A 14,774-nucleotide genomic window follows, 5' to 3' on the forward strand; every position below is an offset into this window, starting at 1 on the left:
TCAATGACATTTCACTTTACATTTTTATGTATTTTCTGATTTTATAGCATTTTTCAGGATTACTGTGGCATTAAGTCAAAATGACAGGATGACAAACTTCATTGCTTTCAGTGTGTCCAATTCTTTCATTATTATATAAGAAGAAGCTTTGAGAATGAGAGATGTTTAAATGAGTACTAAATTACAGATTCCTTCAATTTTAACAAGGAAATAAGACATAATGTTTAGTCTAAACTACTATTTCATACTATAATGTGTTCCTAATGACTCACCTTATAAAGTATGTACTAGGAATAACACATGAAAAGCATCAAAAATGATTTTTTTATGGTATTTGTAAATGCTTTGATTTCCATCTTATTTTTATTCTAGTTCATGGGGATATGGAATAATTGAATACAGAACAGAAAAAAAAGAGAAGTCAGCTAGAAATGGGACAGTATACATTTTGAATAGCTCTGACTTGAATTACTATAACTGAACAAAGTACTAAAATCACAATAATGCTGTAACTGTTTCACTAGAATATTACTCAAGACAACGTATGCCTGGAGATACTGGAAGAAAGACTAACCTATTTTACCATTACGTTCAATGAAACTGAATGTCTCTTGCTCTGTGTGAAGTAGGAAATATAAGACTTCTGTTTACAAAGAATGACTTGATAGTGTTCTGTGGCAGCTTTTATCATTCATAAAGTGATATGAAATGAAAACAGGCAAATGAAAACGTTCCACTGGCTTTAATAGGTTTTGCACCAGATTTTAAACAGTGATTCACTAATAGGATATATAGACAGGAGTATAATCCTTCTGCTCTGCTCACTACTATTTCCAGTTTAGATATACACTTCAAGGAGGATGTGGGCCAACTAGGGAGGGTCCAAGAGAGAGTAATCAGAGATTTGCAAAATATGATCTGTAAAGAAAAATGAATGAATGGAGATTGGTTAGTCTAATTAAAGAGAGAGTGAAGATGGAGATGATCAGAATCTTCAGATACATAAAAGGCTGATGCAAAGAGGGAAAGAATAATCTATTTTCCATATTCATGAGGAATAGAATGAAAAATGAGATTAAGTAGGATCTGCATGTTAGACATGCTGCAGTTTTTCAAATGGTAAGGCCATTGAGGCCCTAGAGAACACAGCTAAAGGCAACTATGGGCTTTCAGTCTACAGGGGTCCTCTGAGGACAACAGATGCCCAGAATAACACAGTTATAGAGGATCTGCCCTGGAGAAGCTGGGCATGGTTTCCTTTGGTCTCTTCCCTTCCCCAAAGTTGAATTGGGGATATGAAGTTCATACTGACAGTAGTGAGGATGGTGTTGCTCTGCAATAAACATGAGAAACTCACCACAAAAATCTATACAGTTCCTTAAAGTATTTTACAAAATAAAACCAGATACAGACAGAACTGGAGATTTTAATTCCCAGTGGGAAGGGCCTGATCTCTTATTTGTTACCCAGGTCAATACCACAAAACACAATGAACCAGCAAAAGGGCTGTGGAGTAAAAAGGACTTTTTATTATGGTCAATGTAATGCGTGACTTGGAGCTTAGTTCCTATGCTCACTAAGATATTCTTGTCCCTTCAATGTATATACCATCAAACTGCTGCATTTTGGCCTAGTCTATCTTCTGAATAAAGGCCTTTACAACACATAAACATAAAAAAAATGCTGAAACATTACAGATGATTCTAGCATACTTACAAATACAGCTTAAATACAAAAGAGAAGTTATTTCACCCTTTAAAATTAAACTGACATTGATTACATGTAGGTGATTTAATCTAATTATCTTGGTAAAATTGAATGGTTGCATTTACAGATCACAGGGATTATGAATGCAAATTGAAGAGGGAGGAAAAGTTGTGGGTAGGTTATTGTGGTGATGGTTCATTTCTGCTGACACCAGGGTTAGTAAAATATCAATTGTAAGTAAATTGCACTTGACATTATTGATGAAATGGTGGATGACAGAAAATTCCAATACTTCTTTCATTTATTTAACAGATTCATGGACTTTTAAAGCCAGAAGGGGGACCACTATGATCACATAGTCTGACTGCTTCTATTACATAGGCCACAGGACTTCTTTGAATTATCTTCTGTGACTGAACTGGAATATAAACTGTTCTAATATTTTAAAATGTGTACTATTTCTAATCTGAATGTGTCTATCTTCAACCTCCAGATATTATTTCTCTATGCAATTTCATGATTGATTTGAGAACTATATCAACAAATTTTTATTCCTTGTATGAATTCCTATCAGCTGCAATACAATCACCCTTATTAATTAGGGAAATCTATGTGGCGCTTATGAATTCTGCTTGTTGCTGTGAAATCTCTAGGTATGTGAACCATTCTGCAAATTCCATAACAATATTGGGCTTTTCTAGTTTTCTGTATTATCTTTTTGACTCTATTTTGAGGATAAACTCTAAAGGGAAAAGACACAGAATTAAAACAAACAAACAAAAAACTTAGGAAGGAATTATTTTAAAGTGGAAACATACTTAAAATAAATTAGCAGGGCAGAAACTAAGAACAGTCTATCTATGCAGACTATCAAATTAACAACAGATCAATGAGTCTGAAATGCTGGTTGATCTTTTCAGTCAGTCAGTTTTGTGAAGTGATCCTTTATAAATGTAGGATTCTCGCTGCAGAGACATCCACATGCCTGCTGTCAGAAGCATGGCCTCCTTGATGACTCGACACAACTGGATGCTACAAAATTGCCTGATTGGACCAAATTGGGGAAAAAACACCAAGCATTTGCCTAAAAGAAGAGGAGCCCATCCATTAGGTAAATTAAACCTGACTGGACATAACAATCCCGAAGGACCAGGGACAGCATTACGGGATGGTGCAGGGATGCCCTGGGAGGGAAGACCAGCAGCAGCACCTGAGAGCATCGAGGCTGTGTAGGGGAGCTCCTGCTGGACACCAGACCTCTGAAGGGCCCACAGAGACCACCCCCCACTGACACACTGAATCTGTGAGTAGCCTACTGGGCCAAAGAGTGGACGGTAGTACAGGAGAAGAGTAGCCACCACTGAGAGAGGCAGTGTGTGTGTTTATTTTTGTGTAAAACCTCAAGGGGAGAGGTGCATTTATAGCATGAGCAAACCATTACGTTGCTTTGTGATTCTGCCATGCTTCCAAGGTCCTTGATGCCTTTGTTAGAAGGAATGAAAGGTTGCGCATGTCAAAATTTTAAAGATATGTTCAAAGTTTGTATTCCCCTCCCTGCAACACTTCCAATCATTGTTAAAAAAAAAAAAACAACAGTGGTCAGGTGAAAGAAGAGGTAGAAATCTTTGCTGTACTAAAACAGAAGGGATCCGTCCAAATATGAGGAAAAACTTCTTTATTGTGAGGGTGACAGAGCACTGGAACAAGTTGCCCAGAGGGGTTGTGGAGTGTCCATCCTTGGGGATATTCAAAACCCGCCTGGACGCGATCCTGCGCAATGTGCTCTAGGTGACCCTGCTTGAGCAGGGGGGTTGGACTACATGATCTGCAGAGGTCCCTTCCAACCTCAACCATTCTGTGATTCTATGAATGTGAAGGACAGTGCACCCAGTCAAAACACATAGGCAACAAGACAGCACTTTTTGGAAGAGATATCCTATGCAGGTGAGAGAGTCTAGATACACGGACCAATTCCCGCTGACCATTGAGAAAGGTGAGGTAAAAGAAGAATGCGCAGATATTTTATTGTTTTGCCAAGAGCTGACGTTCTGTGTGTTAACTAAAGTAAAATGATTGTGCCAGAAACCTCTACAGGCCAACATATTTCAGTTATTACAAATCCGTGTAAACCAAAGCGTGGATTCCTGGGAAGGGTATATCTAAGGTGATCAGTGACGATTCTGAAGCCAAGGGCAGCTATGAGGTTCAACATGTGGAAACAGACTGTACAAAGCATTTTAGAAAGGACAAAGTAAGAAGCAAGTGAACATCCTTTCACAGATCAAAGAAAGCTTACAAGTACAAAGGCCTACCATGATGAGCATCTGGCTGGGAAGAGCTGAGTGTTATAGACACAGCTCTTAACCTTTCCTTTGCTAAATTTATCGTTTGAGCTCCCTGAGTACTTCATAGTTCTTTAATAATTCTCCTGACTTTCTCTTAATCCTCTCCAATTTATCGATGCCCTTTCTGATCTGTGCATTTCAGAACTGGCAGCAATTGTCACAGCATGAGAAATACAGAGGTAGCATAATTCATTTCTACTCAATATTCTCCTGTTTATGTATCACATTTGCCTTTTTCCTGCAGAACTGTATTGAGCGTTCACACTCACTGTGACTTCTTACACCTTTTTAAGTGTAGCTGCTTTCAAGACAGAAATTGTCATCCTGGAAGTGTGGCTTATATTCACACTTTGCTAAAAAAAAAAGAGGTGAAAACCTATGAATTGGCTATACTGAAATGTAAAGTGTATATTTATATTACACCTACCAAACAACCTACATTTCCCTGCTGAGTACTATGTCTCTGCCATTACTTTATGTGTAAGTGTGTGTGTGCACAGGCTATAAACTTAATCAATAACAATTTTTTTCTTCCAAGTCATTGATAAAAATATTAAATAGCAAAAGGTCAAGAACTGATCCTTAAGGACCTCACAAAGATCAGTAAGAAAGGTAGTGTTTAATCAGTATGAACTGTTCTATCAATTTTGTATCATCTGGCTTCTTAATCAAAATATCATGTTGTAGCAAACCAAATAGCTTGCAGAAATAGAAGTGGCAAATTGTATTATTGCTGTTATCAATGAAATCTTAAAATATCAAAAAAAATCATGTCTGTGTCAAACACATAAACCTATTCATTCAACTTTGTAAAAATTTGATAATTACATATTTATAGTAAGAAATGCCAAGACACCTAGCTGCTGGGCATTCAGGAGTTCACATACAAAAACCGGCATGGCAATGATGCTCAATCATCGTTAGCACTTTCAGGCAAACAGCAGAAGACATAGACATCAGTCATCTGCTAGTCGTTCTGACATATTCTACTTTTCCCTGTTAGTCTTAAGTCATGTAGTGACTAACACAAAGAATTATTAAGCTGAATTTGAAAAAGAAAACAAATATAACAAAACTACTACTATTAACGTAACCAATCTTTTAGCTGTCTGCTAACTTGCATGAGGATCAAAAAAGTATACCTTAATGGACACATAGCTGGTCACCTGCTTCTTCTATGATACCTCTTGCACCCAAGGAGAAGGCCAGCACTTCCAGGATTATATATTGCTTAAATTCTGGACCATGATAACTTAAATACTGAAACAAACTGAAATACTGCTTGATATAGCCTACCTAGTCAGAAGTGCTTCAAAGAGCATATTACATTTCCTGGTGGAAGGGAAATGTTATTTTGCACTATAGGAAACCTTACAATGCATTATAGCACTGTAAGATTTTTTGTTGCTGAGTGTCCTCAACTATGTTCTCTTTCTTCTGATAGACACAGTAAAGCAGAGGAAAATCTTGTCTAATCAGGTTCCTATTTGATAAGGAAATTATCTATGTCCATTATAAATAAAACTACTAATTTTATAAAATTGTTCACATGAGATTTTTTTCTGCCTGAAATGGCTTCCACTGCTCAGAATAACTTCTCTCTATGATAGTGAGTTGATCAAATCAGAAGCATTTTAAGAACAGTCTTAAAAATCACATAGTTAAAAGAATAAAATACTAAGTGGGAGAGAATATGCTTCCTAATAAAGACAGAACTTCTGGTTCGTGATGTCTTTGCACATACATAAAATCTGCATGTGGCCATGCCCTTCTGTATGTATATCTCGTTGAACCTAGTGCAAAAGTATGAAAATGCTCTTAAATTTTAGATATATATATATACATATATATATATATTCATTCATAAATGTCCTTGGGTTAAGAACTTATACTTACGTGGGAGAAGAGATAGAGCAACACAGAAGCTTCAGACACATCACTTAATAAATTAACTAAAGTAGCATAATGATGTTGGCTATTCAGGAACTGATATTCCCATTTCTTTAAAGTAGAATAATATTATGCACAGTGAAGCATTATACTTCACAGGACCAGTTATCTTACGATTGAGATTGGGAGTAAAATTCCTGGAAGCTCTAGTTTAGTGTTCACCTTGATGAAAAACCAGGGAGCTATGCACTGTAGCAAGAATAAGACCACAAATGACGTAAAATAAGTTGGCAAGTCATTCTTTTTCAAAGTCAAGTGTTGCAAGCTGTTTAAGTTGTGATACACACATTTAAAGGACTGACTGTCACTCACATTTCTCTTCTTAAAGTTTGTTTTTGTTTCAATGTTGAAATTCTAAAATTGTGTTTAGGATGAGTAGTAGCATTCAGCAGCTGCAAGCTGTTAACATATGATCCCTTCCTGCTGTAAAAGCAGTAATCCTACAGAAATGCTTACAAAATGTGCAAAGCAAATCAATTAAATGAAACATTCATATACATTTCTCCAAGCATTGGGAGAAAAATACATTCAAGAAACAGTAAGTTTACTTCTATATGTATTTTATTGCCAAAAATATCCCCCACTTCTGCAAATTGCTTATAAACCATTCTGTGAAAATATCCATTGCTACTGACATTGCTTAATTTTGGTTAATCAAATATCTAGATCACATGCTATGGAGGATACGGAGAAGATGGAGCCAAACTCTTCTCAGAGGTACGTAGTGAAATGATGAAGGGCAATGAACACAACTTCTAACACAGGAAGTTCTGATTAAACATGTGTTTGGGTTTTTTTTGTTTTTTTGTTTTTTTGTTACAGTGAGGGTTGTTCAGCATTTGAACAGTGAGTCAGCCATACAGTGGCACTCAGTAATACTGTAACCAGCAAATATCCCACCAAGTTAGCTAGGCACAATGAAATATTTGAAAATGACAGACAAGAGTGAAGAGATGTTACTGTAACATAAGAAAAATGGTGAGAGAAGAAGAGATACTTTGAATGATGCAGAAAAAAGAAGCATCAAAGAGAAAAAAATAAAAGCAAAAGTCAAAGAAAGGGAAACGAGAAGATGAATAAAAAGAAACTTCGGACAGTTATAATCGCTGTACATGTACCTATTGTTTTCCACTGACAATTATATAATTCATGTTGTAATATTTTATAGTAAGCCACTTCTCCAAGCATAAAATGAAAAATATAACAAAAATGAGGGGAATTAATGACAGCATTAACTAATTCAGCTAGGAATTGGAGCTAATCAAAACAATTAAAGTCGTTCATTAAAGAGATCTTAGATCATGTGGAACGTGGGCTGGTGATCTTTAAGATGATGGGTATATTGGTTGAGCTGAGCCTCTGGGGTGGAACACAGACATGTTTGTAAGAAGCAAATCCATTTATTTATTCTAACTAGGTTCATGCTGTAGCTACAAGCTACATGAAGGTTGTTCTTGTGTAAAGAGATGTGATACACTGGTCTGTTTATTTTTAGTTTAACTTAATATTTAAAAAACAATAAAAATCTTAGTTCCATTTCCCATTTAAATGGAGTAATCAAGCTGAAGGAGAGGCTGAAATATAAAGGTTTGCTCTTACTTCTATGAAAGTTAATAAGAGGCATCTCCCTGATATTAAAGAAAGACAGATATATTCTCAAGTTTCCATTTGCAAGTTCTTTTAAATAAAACTGTCTATAAGGGCTAAAGTCTTGCCATACATATGTCAGTGGGGTTCCAAAGATTTATTGTAATAATTACAAGCAAAGTCCCTGTTCTGCAAACTGACTTGTCTGTAATGTGATTTCAATAGACCCTTACATTTGGGCAAATGTAGAGTTGTGCATAATTTGAATAAGTTATTGTGCAGAGCTAGGCATGTGAGAAAATAACACTGCCATTTTGCTTATTATGTGCTAAGTGATTTAGTGTCAGTACTACTCATAGAAGACTAGTGATAGCTTTCACATTGTAATATAGCTGTAAATAAAAATAACTAAATATTGACATAGTTGGACTATATCATTTCCACATTTTTTATCTTAGACACCACTCCAAGTGTGTAAAATATCTCGTTCAAGATAAAATGTTGCTGGATTTCTTTTATAAATTCCAGATGCCGTGCTTTTGGCAAGGCAAATTTATTATTTGTTTCTGTAATAGCAAAACAAATGCACTTGTGACAGACAGCACAAATATTTTTGTAATAGTAAATTTGCTTTCAGTAGTGGGGGTTTCAAGCAACCTCTGTTAGAAGAAGATTATGTTGGTTCACCTGGGCTTTGTTCTGTTTAATTTCTCTAATATCTTTCTACTGTATTTTACTGTGTATAAAAAGTTGAACAGAATTGAAATTACAGCTGATCCTGCTATCAGAAAGGCCCTACAGTATTTGCTGAAAGCTTCATCAAAATAAAGTAGTTCAGATTGTATCCGTACATTCTTATCATTGTAACCAATTACTGTCTATTGAATGATGAAGGAGAACTCTTTTCCCTTACTTCTTTGCTTCTCTCCATACCTGGTCTTACTGATTCGTAAAGCCACTCTTTCACTAGAAGTACGTTCTTCCTCTCATGGGAATCTCAATCTTACCCTAAGCTTAAATCAATAACTACTTAGCATCTGCACTCAAAGTAGGATTGGGCCCATAACTTCTTCCTTCTTCTGTTGCTGTATCAAAACGCTTCACTTTTTAGTGAATCACTCATCCTTTCTTACCAGGCTCTGTCCCTGGATGAGAACGAAATCTCTTCATTTTGGTCATTCCAGCTGAAGCATCCTCTGTTCCATTAAAATGCTTCTTCCTATAAAACTTTTCTCTTACGCAGAGATAGCCTTTAGTCCTTTATGATCAATATATCCTTTTCTATCATGAAACGTATTCCTACTTAAATGCCCAGGAAAAAACATTTTATGACAAGATCTATCCCTTAAATGCTATAAAGGCTGTAAAAATTAGTTCAAGTCTCTAGTGCTAGCATCATGCAAACAATAAAATCATATTATCTTCATGTGCCCAGCACTCACCTATATCTTATTGTTTCTTTTTCAAGGTATCACTGTACTGAAGAGTGTGAGGATGGGCGCTGGTAGGTCTGTTGCAATGCACATCCCTTGGATCAAGCTTCTCAAACATTTCTAGTGCCCAAGTTTTGTGTGCCTTTCTTTGGTGCTCTGCTGACCTTTACCTACCCAAAGCGAGATGACGAGAGGCTGATTACCTGTATGGTGCACTCTGCACCAAGGCTGTACAGTCTAGATCTTAGCATGATGTCAGTAAAGAAAACTACTGTCCATTGTTACAGAGATTTTGCTGACATGAATTATTCTTTAACCTACTCCTAAATTATAGCCGACAGACATAGAAAAAGACAGACAGAGAGACAGGTAATATTTTAAATCCAGTAGGTTTGCTATAATTCTTGCTGTTCAACCAAAAGCACTGTAGACACTGTGAGATCACTGAGAAGTACAAAAAAAAAATTGCTGCCCTGTGTTTTATTTGTCTTCACTTGAAAATGCATAAAAGTAGGCCTTAAGTCATCAACAGATAAAATATGGTGAGCATGGATACAAAAAGTGCAAGCAAAGAATAACATACTACCTAGCATTAGCCTACAGTGAAAGGTAATAAGTGCTAAACTATCTGTCAGAAATGTCATAGTTACTTGTTATTTCTTTATAACCTTTTTATCCACTGTTTAAAGGGACAAATTTCCTTATAATCTTTGCCCAGTACTCACTAGCACAAGTAGTGCTAGCTAAGTTAGGTTTCCAAGAATGATAGCTTCTCAGACCCATTCCTCATTTCAAACAAACAATCAAAAAATTACACAGCTAATCATCAATTAAGAAAACTTAAACTGTCATATACAAATTAATCTGCTATAATATGAAATGGTATTAACAAAGTTTTCTTCCATTTCAATCTCTCATACACATAACCAGATAGATAACTTTTTGAAGAGTACATTTCTTCTCTTTATTCTGACAGTACTAAGCTCATCTTTGGATTTAAAAGAATACAGAAATAAAGCTTTCTTGCAGTTCAGAAATTCTCTCATCTCTGTTTGAAATTATATAACTGCCTCAATCAAAAATCCTTTGGAAAACATATAACTAGAGATTTGTGTGTTTGTAGCTTTGGTGAACAGATCAAATGTGCCGCTCTCCATATGTTTCTTAAATCTTCTTTCTTAGAAAAAAGTCACAGCATTGATAGTACTCCTTTTACCATGAATTAAAAGAATAGCACCTCTCTAAATAGCTCTGCAGCCTACGGTCCTCATACACTGAAAAAACAGAACTCATTTGAATTGGGCAAGTTCATGGATATGTTTCATTATTGTCCCATTGTTACTTTTTTCTCCCCTACATTCACCTTAATGCTTTCAAATCATCATTGACTGATGCTGGCATGACCAGACAAAGCTAATGTAATAAACTTAACATTCACCTAATAAAAATCCAGATAAAATTGTAATTGTTATTTACCCGGTGTTGGTTCTTGCTGAAGAAAAGATCCTGCTTATTCAGAAAATCAATCTACTGTTAAAGCAGTCATAATCCGGCAGGAATTTCTGCCCCAAGCATATTATTCTATATGCTTTAGGTCTTATTGCAACTTTCTCACTGCTCACTGCCTTGCTTGCTTAGTGGCTGTGCTCTAAGCCTAGGAAAAGTGTCCAAGAACTGAATGTGAGGGGAGACAGTGTATGAAAGTACTATGCAGAAGAGAACCAGTAGCTGATATAAGGCATACTCAAGAAGCAGAAATGCACTTTCAGCAGAAGAGTTCAAAGGAACTGGAGGCCAATCATGAACAAAGGCAGCCAGAAGACACTCCAGGGGGAGAAGCCAGACCATCAGGACTCTTATTTCAGCAGTGGGAGGAGAAAAGGAAAACCTGAAAACTCAGAAACAAAAACAATGACACATCCTCAACTGGAAGACTGACTTCAGTTCATAGCAGACCTGCTGTGCTGTCTACCTGCAATTTTCATCCATCTAAGACTATCACACATACTGTGTGTATATTTGAGCAGCAAGTGGCAAAACAGAGTGTCAGCCCTGTACACAATCATTAGTGATTATATCCTCCATCATCTTGAGCTCACCTGTGCATCTCCAAGTAGATCTGGATATGACATGTCCTCACTGTTTCAAATGTCAAGATTTCTGTATTCTCCTCCTAACAAGAGCAATTCCAAGTTTCCCAATGCTTTTTCCCATTCACATGGTAGCAGTGGGTGGGTAAGGTTTTATTTTCTTGTGCATACTATGTGCAGCACACTGCTGATTGTTGTTTTTCTCTTTTCTTCCCTTGTGGTATTGCAGGTATTTAGTGATCCAACCAAGGCACACTGTGAAGAATTTTAGAGATTAGTTATCTCACTGGAGGATAGTATGAATTCCATAACAAAACTTCTCCCTCCACTCACTTGTCTCTCTGAAAAAATAATAGAAATCTTTTAATCACCTGGGCAGAGTGAAGCGAAGAGGAAAAGCTTTATTCAAAGTATATAGATAACGTCTATTATTCAACATGAATAAGGCTGGCAGAAATAGGCACCAGATATTTATACCCCAAATATTCATCTTAACAGAAAGTAAGTCATGATTAACATAACAGTGAATGCTTCAGAATGACCGTTTTAAGAGGGTGCGGAAGTCTAAGAAATTAAAATATATCAATTCTAAAGCAGTCAAACAAATCCCCATAAAAATAAACGTGCTTCAATAAGCTGCTTGGACCCAGTACTTTTTTTAAAGGTTAGCTTTTTCAATATCCATCATAATTTAGTTTTGTAAGAATAAAAGAGAAGACTGCATATAGAATAATTGGGGGGGCTCTTTGTTTGTTTGTTCCCGAGTGTCAATAGATAACCTATAACCTAAGTATTCAGAATCTTTTCCTGGGAGTAGAGAGGAGGAGAGCTCTTGCTGTTATTTTTATTTTCTAAAGCGTGGCTAAATCTCAGTTCTTTTACAAAGGATTATGAAATGAACATGAACAGAAATATTTTCAGAAATTTCATTTTTAAAGAGGGATTTGATAATTTAAAAACCAATAGTACTACTTCATTGTACAAACTAAGTAAAAAGCCAAGGCCAGAAGTCTCTCTGGTCTTCACTGCTAAATTTTAATTTATTTCATTCAACACTTGTAACGTGGTAAAGCAGTAGATTTATCATTTAATAGTAAGCATTCCTGAAAAAGATATCATCAAGATACCCAGGAAATTATTAAAAATTAGTCTCCTTATAGGACTACAGTATTCTATATTTTGCATTTAGATATTTCTATCTTGTTTCCATACCTTCAAGAAAATTCTATTAGTATAAAAGTATATCAGGGAAAGAATTAGCTGTTACAATTATTGAAAACAAACTGAAGTTGAAGGCTTGCCCCATACCCACAAAAACTCAAGAGTACCTGCATACTGTGTTGAAACTGTACTTGTATGCCTTACTGCTTAATGAAAGCTTACAGATTCTCTTCATTTTACAGTTTTCACACAGAAACGTCAAATTTGCAAAGCTTTAGCAGCCTTTGCAAACTACACCCAGCATGTTTGTCATATCTTCTTTCAACCATGACTGGGATATAATTCACTATTATCTTGTTGACAAGGCTATGATTCGTTTCATACATCATTGTTCATTAAAATAATATGTACCTGTGCTCTGGTTCCTCCCTCTTCAAAGCTCAACTACCAACAAATTCATGGTCAATTAGCTTAACTGGATGAAGAACATTTGGAAAACTATGCAGGTTTTTCACCCTTTCGTGTTTTGTGATTTTGTGAAATTAGAGTCTAATAAATCCTTTATGATACAGTGAATTAGTTATTGTTCTTCATTTCTTTTATTTAGTGGGAGAAGACATGTTATTTTCTTTTACCTTGCATATGAAGAAGGGTTCTCAAATAATTCCTTTCTTTCTGTGGGCTGAAAAATGCTAAAGATAATCAATATTAAATCTCCTAATGAGATTTTAAGATTGCACATATTATTCTTTGAGACCTGCAGAAACGAAGAACTCAGTAATCTTTACTGCACCAACTTTATACTCACAGCACTGGTTTCATGCTCACAGTGTTGAGCCTACCATCCATGGGTGCAGTTCTTTCAGTAGCCAAAAGTGTAAATGGTATTAAAATTGGGAAAAACATCTGATTTCTTACTGCTTAGTGATATATTCTTCTGAAATATTAACCAGAGGAATAATACTTTATGTCAGTCATCTTCACTCGTGCCTTTTTTGTATAGGTGTCTTTCATATAGAAACATTACACTTGTACATTACAAGTGTAATGTTCCTTAGTATGACCAGGCAGAGTTAACATTAATTGGCCTCATAATTCAGCACAAGAATACTTCTGCAATTAGTAATGCTTGCACATACAAACAAATACTGTACTCAGGGGGAACCTTAACTTCGGAGGCATCTGTTTGGTGACAAATATATAAAACCACTGATCAGTTAAGAGATTCCTAAGTCATACAGAGGGCAACAGATGATGCAGAAAGTAAACAACCCAGCTAAGAAAATAACCTACGTCAAAATCATTCCTTTATGTAAATTCAGTAATTCAGTTTTTCAAGGGAACATTTGGCCAAGATGAAATGCGTATCTTGAAGAAGCACACCATCATCATCTGTGAGGTTGCTTACATTATGAGTTGTCAGCTAGCTCGTCCTGCAAACATAGTATTTTCTGGAACAAATTTATGATAGACTTCAGTTGAGGAGGAAGAAGTTTTGCCCAGAGAGCTCAGGCCTGACATTTTTATCCAAGTGAAACTTGATAAATGGCTGCTCTTTTTCTCTAAGCCCTGTTCTTCACCACACAGGTTTCTCTTCTAAAAGAAACCAGTTTTCAAGAGACCTAGTTTGTTCAGGATAGATAGACTTAGGTAAGGAAATTAGAGTCAATGTTAGGTTGGCTACACAGACAACACATTCATATATAGGAAAAATAACCCCTAGTGTTTTCCTTGAATATAACATCTCCCAAGGTAGTTTTGACAAGGTGCCAGAGAAGATGGGAGAAAAGTCCTTTTTATAGGCTCTCTACTAACAATTCGTATTTGTTCCTACTTTTGTTTTAGCAGAGCAGATTCCTGAAAGGATTTCATTGTTCGCTGTAAACTCCCATTAGCTATGCACAGAAATCATTGCAATCCTCATTTCCTCAGAAGATCTTGTGCTTTAGTTTTTCAATTAGTGCCTGAGCAAGACAGCATAGAGAAGCAAAGCCTTTAAAAGATTGATATTTCTACTATATTCATGATTTAAGTTAAACAGAAACAGGGAAAAAATGGGCAAAAACACCATCCCAGAAGCTTTGATTAGAATTGAGATCTGAATTAGTTCAAAATTAAATTGCCTGATATTATATCACAACAGAGTTTGGACAATTGGAATGCTTCTTTCCAAGTAATTTTTCCTATAATGCATCCAATATCATAAGACAGCCTTCTATATCGCGCGATTTGTCAAAGAAGAGAACAAACTGCTACCTTACAAAATGACTAATGTAGCTAAATAGCCTGGACCCTAAGAGAGAACAGTGCTGTCCCATGAACGTTATCCATGAATCACAATGGCCAGGATGCTACTTAATGTTGAACTGTTATTGAAATGAAAGATGTTTGGATATCTCATTAGACCAGGCCAGACTGTTGAAAAACATCTCGTTTTCCTCACATAAATAGCATGGAAGCAACACATCTTCCATGAAAAGAGCAATATACTTTAAAGTACA

General features: G+C 35.9%; 1 long non-coding RNA gene across 2 annotated transcripts in view; it reads right to left on the minus strand.

Moving 5' to 3' along the window:
• Window positions 1-9,403: 9,403 nt before the first annotated feature.
• LOC135330365 (uncharacterized) overlaps window positions 9,404-14,774 on the minus strand; it is a 48,099-nt gene continuing 42,728 nt past the window's right edge. For both annotated transcript variants that reach the window (XR_010392342.1, XR_010392343.1), the window contains one exon: window positions 9,404-11,367. This is a non-coding gene — a long non-coding RNA (uncharacterized LOC135330365). The remainder of the gene's footprint in view (window positions 11,368-14,774) is intronic.

The sequence above is a fragment of the Dromaius novaehollandiae genome, chromosome 1, assembly GCF_036370855.1.
Source record: "Dromaius novaehollandiae isolate bDroNov1 chromosome 1, bDroNov1.hap1, whole genome shotgun sequence".
Taxonomy (NCBI): domain Eukaryota; kingdom Metazoa; phylum Chordata; class Aves; order Casuariiformes; family Dromaiidae; genus Dromaius; species Dromaius novaehollandiae.